The sequence below is a fragment of the Aphelocoma coerulescens genome, chromosome 1A (assembly GCF_041296385.1).
Source record: "Aphelocoma coerulescens isolate FSJ_1873_10779 chromosome 1A, UR_Acoe_1.0, whole genome shotgun sequence".
Lineage (NCBI taxonomy): Eukaryota > Metazoa > Chordata > Aves > Passeriformes > Corvidae > Aphelocoma > Aphelocoma coerulescens.
This window is the reverse complement of record NC_091014.1, coordinates 19,961,792-19,971,789: the sequence shown is the minus strand read 5'-3', so window position 1 is coordinate 19,971,789 and position 9,998 is coordinate 19,961,792.

The window sequence follows — 9,998 nt, the reverse complement described above, 5'->3', positions numbered from 1 at the left end:
TTATTATGTGATTAAACTGTTCATTTGATCCAAATCCCCTTGAAGGCCCCAAGCCAAAGTTTAGAATGTTGATGAGAACATTTCCTGACTATAGGTAAAGATCTTGTTCTCGATGGTCTTTTTGTTGTCAGTTCAGAAAGCTGACAGTAGTTCTTCTCCTTTTAACATTTTAACGTGTGTCTACTTTTTTAATATCATAGAAGAAAAAGAAAACCCCAAAATAAATCAGTTTTCATACAATTAAGCCATGAGGAGGAACTTTTATTAAAGCTTAAGGGGCAGAAATGGTTTTCCTCAATATTTTAAAAACAATCATTGCCCAAACACCAACATATGGGACATCTAACTTATAAAATCTCTCATTTTTCATCTTATTAAAAACTGTTACAGAGGATGTCTTTCCTCAGAATACCTAACATCGGTCTTTGACTGATTGTGTTTAATGTATGAGAGGTCTTTTTCATATCTAGGAGAAGAAAGCTTGGAGATAAATACAGTCTTCAACAAACTATATAGAATATATAGATATATAGAACATATTTATATTATGGAAGATTTATACAATATATACGTGGGCCTTTATGCATTTACCTTGATGTGTACACATACACACACGTATTGGCCTAAGTTTTTAAACCCAGAGTTCAACTGGATGCAGCCGGACACCTTCTGTCTGGAATTATGATGGCTAAGCAAGTCTCCAAGGACAGAACAAAGGACAGAAGCTGTATGGAGCAGAGGGAATATTTATTTGGAAATCATGATGTGGAAATTGACTTGAACCACACTTAGAACAAATACATCTTCTGAGAAGCTGCAGTGTTCTGGCTTTGTTTAAATGCAAAATTTTTGCAGGGTAGTAAAGGGATAGAGAAAGATGTGCTTGGTAAATGCCACCTCTTCACCCTGGGCTGATTTGTCAACAGCCCCCTGCTCACCTCTGATCTGATGGTGGGATCATTACACAAACACTTCCTTTGCTCCTGCAAAGGGAACAGACCAGGCATGCAAACACCTCATCAGGCATAACAGGCATGACAGTTGCCTTGACCAACTCCTCTTAGCATGGACTACTGAGATATGAGGAACTGAGCATGCCTAGAGGAATTGTTTCTAGGACAGCCTCGTGGTTTCTAGCTGCCTGTGCTTCTCAGGCTTCCTTCACTGCTTATTGTAACCAAGCCACATGTTTAATGTGAACCTGTCCACCATAATAGCCAGTTTTCAACATTGTTTGTATCTGTGGTTTATACAACATTCTACATCAGAGAGTATCATCATTTAGTCAGGCATCATGTGGGAAAAAATGTTTCTGTTTTTGTTTTGTTCTTGCTCACTTAATCCTGGTTATAACAGACTATGATACAGGTCCAAAACTGATGGTGAATGGGAGACCAGTAACCTCTCTGAGAAACAGAGGACTGAAGGGGATTGTCATCACAATCCCAGTGAGATTTCCAACGGTCTGTTTGTGCTCTTACATTTATTCAAATCAATCTTCAGACACTTAATTAGAGCAGAAAGAATCTGATAGCCTGTGCATACTGAAAACACAAACCAGAAAATTTTAGAGCTTTCTGTTTATACCAATTTTCATTTACTCCATCTTCTGCTTTGGAAATTCCTTTGCACTTATATAAATAAATTCGTCACAATTCTTCAGAGATCTTACCTGAATGAAATAAACCATACAGTGAGGACATTTCTGTTGGCATACCTATGTTACCATTATCCAACTAGGATAGTGATGTTGCTTAGTGCACTGATTTTTAATGTGCCTAATTTACTTAGCTATGCTGGCATAAATTTAACATATAGACTAGGCTTTGCTTTCATTTCTTTCTTCTTTTGTTTTGCTTCATTTAGCTCAAATTTCTTGTTAATTTACCTAAATCAAACTAAAATACGCCTTATGTATGCTGAAAAAAGAAGTATTTCTACTGGTTTAATTAACCTGTTTCAAAAACAAATGCTAAATTAAACAAGGATAGATCTTTGTAAAGTACACAGCAGAACATCCAAAAAATAATTACAATAGGGATAACTTTGTAAAATGTGCCATGAACACAGTATAGAAAAACCACTGAGCTTTGACGAAATGTGGAGAACTCAATTTTATAGGAGGCTGTTCTCAAGTTAAGCACATGAAAGAAATCTAAAAATTGTAGCAGTGCAGTGAGTCAGGTGTGGAGAGGTGCTGACATTAGACATCAGGACTGCAGGCCATGTAGAGAGTGTGCTGTCACAGAGAGGATCAGGGGAACAGGACATGCCAGGGGAAGGGCTGATGCTTGACAAACTCGTATTCCTCTTCTTGCGTATCTATCAGCGGTAGCTCTTGAACTTGTTTTTGCTGAGTTTGCAAAGATATACCCTGTCAGCCCTTAACACTGTACCATTATCTGTTTTAAAGACTCATCTCCACTCCCACTGTTTCCTTCTACAATGCTGGACTTGCTGCTGTAATTACTGTAACAACTGTCTTTGTCACAAGTGGTTTCTGTAAGTTTGCATAGCATTTAGCCAAAATGGGGCCTTGATACTTCTTGGGGTCATTAATATATTACAAACAAAGAATGTAATCAAATATTTATGTGGCTATTCCTTTCCATGTTAAATTTTATTTTATTTTTCATGAGATTTTTGAGCCTCAATTTATATCTTTAGTAAGATCATGCCAACATCTTTCTGGGGGGTAGCAGCCTTTTGACCTCTTGTGGAAGGCAACCAGGGAGAAAAGCAGTGTTTCACCCAGAGAACTCTGACTGTGATTGTAGACCAGAGGAATATGTGAACAACAGGTTAACTATAAGTACTGACAGAATTAGATAAAAATTCCATTTATGTATCCTAGGATTTTTTTCCATAGTACACTTTATTACACCATGGCAAAACAAAGCTCTGCAGTACTGTAGGGCAGTCAAATAATAAGCATCTTGTTCTTGGTTTTTGTTCTTCAAGAATGGTTGTTCAGACCTCTGTCACAGACTGCTCCTTTCATATCTATCCAGTAAAATATAGGGCTTTTCAAGAGTGTCAGAGATTTAGGAATTTTCTATAAACTTTAGAGATTATATTTCTATAGTAAAATTGCCTATCTCTGTAATTAACAAAACTCACTTAAACCAAATGTGTGTACTTTTGCCTTGCAAAATAAAGTAGTTCTTAGGTCTTTCTTTACTCACCAAGTTAGCTGAGCTATTTCCATGAGTTAATGACGTACTTTTGCTATTACAACAGCTGAATTGCTTGCCCTTCAACCGCCTTGAAGTACACAAACAGCTATTAGCTTGCATTAGTCATTAGCAACACACTGGTTTAGGCCTTTTCTGGTGCACTGAAATAGATATATTGGGACATTATTATGTGCTTTGAATTCTTCTGATTTATGTATTCTATGGAAACTGGACACAACTTGTCATACCATGTATATTTGGTAATACTCGGCTTTCACAAATTAATGGAAAAAACCCCAAAACAACCGAATTGTGTCTTCAAACATATGAAAACTCTGCTCTATGCCCACAATATTAGGCATACATACAGCATGCAAAATACCTGTGCCATTATTTATGACCTTCAGAAATGCTGATACAGCAGCATATATTCAGTGTTGAGTACAAACCCATCGCATTTTGGTTGGACTCCTTTGACAGAAGAACTATAAACATAATGACTATGCACACACTTGATAAGGACACCATTATGCCATTTATACTAATATATGATTATATCTGCATAAAAACTGCTTTCAACATATACAGAGCACAAGACACACCTATAAAAATCTTGCAAATAGGACTTCTTTCAAGGCACAGCTGCCAATACTGTAGGGTTTGCAGGGTATATGTGCTTTGCTGTTCCCTGTCCTCCCCTGTCCTCCCCTGTTCCATGTCATTGATTCAAGAGGTACTGAGGCACAGAGTGTGGCGTAGGTCAGTACCCGAGTGTTAAACACTTCTTTTCAGGTACAGATGGGTCCCAGACTGGCTCTCAGACCTTAAAGCAAATGCAGGGAAGGGGCTTTCACTTCTCACAGTTTCCTTCCTTCTTCCTCTAGGGTTTTGAAGTACTTTTTTGATAGTTATAGCTCATTTTGTCTCTGCTATGCTTTTGTTGTCAGAAACATAGAACTGTCTGATTTATACCATTCTTTTTCAGTTCCTTTTAGAGATGGAGTTCATAGCCTGAATATTTGCAGATACCAGTGTCCATCCTATTGATCTTCAGTACTACAAAAAAGATTAACAAGCTAAAGAAAAAAACCAAGGAAAATCTGCATATGCTATAGGCACTCACAAACCAGTTACACATAGCTGTCCTGCTACCCTGGTCCAAGAGTTGAGAAAATGGGTTTATACCATGGGGTATATCTGAATGAAATATCTGCTAGTGCAATTTTTTTTTTGTTGTTCTTGGAAACCATTTTCCCCATTTACTTGGTTTATATACAATTTTCAATTTGGTTTTTTTTGTTGTTGGTTGTTTAGCTTAGTTAATTTAGGAATGTACAACTGTAAGAAATCTCTCCACTCACTGAATCCAAACATCTTCTCTGACTCTGAACCTCAGGTACACTAGACATATTGTAAACCTTTTCTTTTACTTGTATTGTTTTTATATAATTATTATGATGAAATATTGGTTTAGTTTTGGTTTTGGTTTATTTGTTTGTTTTTTCACTCCCCAGGGTTTATTTCACTTGTATTTTAAGAGTTCAGTAATCTTAAGGTTATTTTGGCGATGCTAAGCAACTGAGAATCTTCATTTCCTACTTTAGGGTAGATTCAAAACCCCTTAATAATCCTCATAGCAAGATCCAATTTTAATATTTCATGCTCAAATATGTATAAGACAAGAAGTGCACAGCTCACTGGTGCCGTATATAATTCCTGTGTCAAATGTAAATAATTATTGCCTTCAAATTTCAAAGGCCATTGCAGTTGCTTCTTCAGTCTCAGTTCTAAACAGACTGAGGGACTGAGTCTTCTTTGACGATGTTGCTGATTCCTAATTCTGTACAGACTATCATCTCCTTAATATTCCTGTAACCCTTGCACTCTCCTTCTTTTTTTTAAGTATTGTGGACCTTTCAGTGACTATTATTTCACTATGTACAAGTTCTATAATACTTTCACTGACTAACATTCTCTTCAAGACTTGTATTGCCTTTCTCAGCTGTAAATATTTATTGCTATATCTGTAGTGGGTGTGCCAATTCACTTCATTATAATTTATTTTATTTTGCTACATCTAGTAAATGTATAACAAATTCATAACATTCTTTTATTGGATAGCAAAATAACAAACTACTAAATGAGAAGTAATGCATTTTGACATGTATCAGCACTTACAAAAGCATTGTTATTGAACTTCAATTATGTTAATTAAAAAGGTATAGCAGCTCCTTCTAGTAGTGATTATATACCATTATATTCATTGTCATAGCCCTTGCCCTTCTCCACATTCATGTTTAATATGGTAGAGGTAAGAATGCAGGTGACTAGCATCTCAGGGGAAGCAAGGTGTTACATAGGTGTGTGTATTTATGTATGGAAAAGTGTTCATAGTATGAAAACTATCTCAGAGTTTTACTCAGTCCTTTCTGGATGTAGTCTTAGTTCTCCTTTGTCTTCCATTAAGCAATCCCTCTTATCCCCTTTCTCATCACCAGCAGTATCTTCAGAATGGAAAATCTATGGAAACTTGTTCTCCTTTGCCTGTTCCTAATGACCACCCTCAGCAATGATGTGCTTGCAAGGAACATGTGAAGCCATTTATTTATTGGTTTATATATATGCTTTCAAGGATTGTAAGAAACTGCCTAAATCCTTTCTAATACAGCATGCAGCCTGTTAAGGTTGATTCAAATCCCAAATTAGCTTAAGTTCACCAAAAGTTACCTTTGAAGTGTCTAGACTAGATAATAGCACTGGGCCACTGTGAAAGCCTTCAGACATAAACAGGGCAAACTGGCTTGTTGGAACTCCCATAGAATGGATATGATAAGCATTGCTAAACTGATTGGAAACAATGGTAATTATAGATGAAACATTTTCTCATCTCAGTGACTAAACTCAGAAGGGCAGGAGACAGAGGTATTTAACTACACTTAAGCTTTTATGCTTTTCTTCACCATGAATTCTTATGATAAAATATACTTCCTAAGGAAAAGAAAAATAGTCAGCCATTCCTATAAAGGTATCAGGAAAGTATGAGGAACATCTATAAATTTTTTTCAATAAGCTGCCAAGGACGAACAAGATGCTTGCTCTATCAGGGTTGGAAGAAGAAATAAATAAGTAAATAAACCCTCGGTAAGAAAGATTTGTTACCAAATCCTGATTGTGAAATTTGGAGAAAAGTGCAATAACCTGAGCAAATACCTATTTTTACTTCTGTCTAAGCTAAGGTCACACTAAATAGAGTAGCAATTTTTAAATTTTTGCAGTACATGGAAAGAAATGTTTGGACTCTAGTATCCTTTTTATGATTACTACAGGTTTTCTGATCCAAATGCTTGTACAATTTTTGAAGAAATATCTGTTGGTATAATAAAAGATATGTGTTCATAAAAGACATGTTTGATGGTAACTTGGAAACAACGTGGCTACAATTCTTCTGTTCTAACTTGCCTATGAAGGTACTCCTGAAAATCTAGAAGCTTCAGCAGTCTCAGGGGTTCACTGTAAGATAATATTTTAAGAGTCATATATTTATGCTTAAAAATTGGATTCAATATTTCTCCATTAATATTTACCATCAAGTGATTTTTATTAGTATGTTGTTGGTTTAAGTTAGTAAAAAAAAATAATCAGTCTTTCTGTCACAAAACTATGAAAACTAAGTTCTTCTAGTGTTTTCTTATTTTGCCATCAGAAGAGATTAATTTCACTTGTGTATTTTTCTTGCCAAAAGGAAGAATTTTAAGTTAGTTTGTTGCTCTAATTCTTCAAAGTATTTTAGTGTTGATTGTAGTTCCAAAATGTGCCCTGATCATCCTCCATTTATTTCAATGTTTATTTATGCTCCTACTTTCTTGACACATGTTCCTGAAACATTTGACTGGGAGAACATCTGTGTTGATAGCATTGGGAAGAGGAAGCTTCTCATATCTGAACCACAAGGTCTGCACATTTCTCATGGAAAAATAAAATTAGCAGCTGAAAAGCTCCAGACAATATTATTTGTAGTCTGCTTGTTTCAGTTTATGTTTCAGTGTCTTATAGTTGTGAAAAGGGATAGACTGGCAGTCAATAGAGCAGGACCATGGAGATAGTGACACTGCACTCTCCAAAGAAAGTCTCAGCCAAATCCAGTCCAAAGGAATCATCTCTTGTAACAAAGAAAGCGTATTTTCCTAATATATTCAGAATTACTAATTCTGGGACTGAATACTATGTCTCTGTGAGTTTCTGGATACATCTATTTGAAACAAGGGGTTTTGGTCCATTAATACCAAAAGTTCTGAAAAGGGTGGAATAAGAAAATATTTGGGGTTTGTTTTTTGTTTGTTTGTTTGGTTTGTTGTTGTTGTTGTTGTTGTTGTTGTTGTTGTTGTTTTTCATTTCAGTGATTTTAAACGGATAAATGAGTAATTTCTTTTTCCCAATTGGTATGATTTTAAGAATATTTTGAGCACATTTGAAAGCAAATTATTGTTTCAAATTACTGAAATTGAGAATATAGAATTATCTTTTTTTTTCCTGGAAAAATTGCCTTAAAATCACATGTTGATTTTGGTCAATCATCATGTGTCCATTTGGGTGACAAAAAAAAAGGTAGAAGAAAAAGATTACCGAGTACACATTTTTCAGGAACACTACCAGAATCTGTGAGCTTACAAGAAATCTAGAAATTTGCTCCAGGTATTCATCTGCTAAGTAAAGATATTGGGCATTAGAAGTGAGAACTGACTGGGTGAAAATACATTCTTCCTCTTCCCTCAATCAGTTCCCAGTAGAATTGTCTTGCATTATTTATTCTTAAAATATAGAAAGATTGCAAGGTACTACAAGACTTTTGTTGGTGCAGTTAGAGATCATATTTATCTGGCACTATGAAGTTATAGTAATGCCAGCTTTGATAAATATTAATTGAGATAGGATGAGGATGTGGATGTCTTTCTTCTTAATCATCTGTAGATATATAAATATCTCTATGGTTTTGGAAGAAAAATTCACTACATCTCTCTCTCACTGGATGCAGAGGAGAAATCGTTACCATGTGGAAAAGATCCCCACAACATCAGAAAGGAAATTCTCACAGAAAATTTCAACCAGTTCCATATGTTTCCTCATAAGAAAGACTGATTGGTCTCAATGTTTACAAAACCATTTTTCATGTATTTGTAAAATCAGTGTGTGAGTAATATTTCACTGCATCTAGGACTTAGGCAGAGCAAAGTTCGTAAGTAAATCAACAAGTGTTATACTTCATTAGATCAACAAGTACAGATGAAAAGTTTTCACAAGGCTTCAGACACAATTCATACTTCAAATAAGGCCTGCAGAAGGACTTGTATAGTCACAGTTTTGCTTTATTTTACTTCTATTGTGCTAAGTAGTTTTATACAAAATAATATATCTAGTTATAAGATTTTCTGTGTTTTATCTTTTCATAAGACAACTTGTGTTGGTAGTTCATAATGAAAATCTACTCTTAATCATTAATTCAGGGAGAAAATAATAATAATTTACATCACATATTGCTTCTACAGAGTTAAATGCAGTTTAAAGAAATGAATCTCAGTTATTTTGTTTCTGAAATATTCTTTATGATGACAATTCTTCATTATTCTGCTCAGAAATGAAGCAAAAAAAAACCCACAAAACCCAAATCACACATTAATATCTTAGTAAATAAATAGAATATTTGTTTATTTCATCTTCTTAATCCAGGGTCTTTTTGGTAACTGCCTATAAAAAAATCTGTCATTTAAGAAAGAAAAAATTTATACAGAAATCTATATTTTACTACCTTAAAATTTTCGCTCAATATTTTTGTCCTTTATTTGTACAGATACCATTTTCTCACTTTCTAGACGTAACAAAACTTTGTACATACATTACACAACATTATATATGTTACATTGAACTTTGTTCAATGTTAATTTGAAGCATGATGTGTCAGCGTTGTGTACAAACATTTTCATGGGGAATTTTTTCGGTTTTGTTTCATTTCCTTAAAGCTGGTGTATAACAGTATGTTAGTAGCTGCAGATAGAATTAGAACTATACTGAGGTTCTTGCTTATGTGATTATATTTGCAGCAATGACAAAAACAACTGACTTTATACTGGTAATTGACACACTGGCCCTTACTGGACTTCAAAATTTGAATAAATTTTTTTAACAATTTTTTAAATATTTAACTCTGGCTAAGAGCAGCCCTGCTCTTCTACCCTGGATATTTACATAGGTTTATGGAGCGGGACTAGGGTGCTCAGTGCCTTACAGCACTGAATCTAAAGATTCTGCTGCAGTCACAGCTCTTTGAGGTTCGAAGAGCCAGGCTCACTTCTAATATGCAATATGTGTGACTAGTGAACAGAAAATTAGGGACAAAGGTGTAGCATTTTTGAGAGTGTAGATAGAGCCAACAGGCTGCAGGCTATTGGTATTCTCTCCAGGCAACCAACAGTCACCTAAGCTCCAAACATAACCAGGCACACATCCTAACCTGGGCTGTGGGATTCAAAATGCACAAAAAATTCATAATTCTCTTGGAGAAATCCTTCAAGTGGGGCCCAAACTAAATCCAGTTCCCAAATATCAGTGGGAAGTGAAGCTAAGACAACACTCTATGTGTCCTACAGGAATTGTGTCCAAAAGCCTGATGATCTCTTATGAGTAGACACTTCCTTTGCAGTGTAAGGGAGACCATCTCTAGAAATTGTCCACAAGGAAAGCATCTTCCATCTCTAACAATTACTATCACATCATTGAAATAATTGCAACTATGTTGTTCTGCAACAGTCAAAGGTTTTGCTACTTATG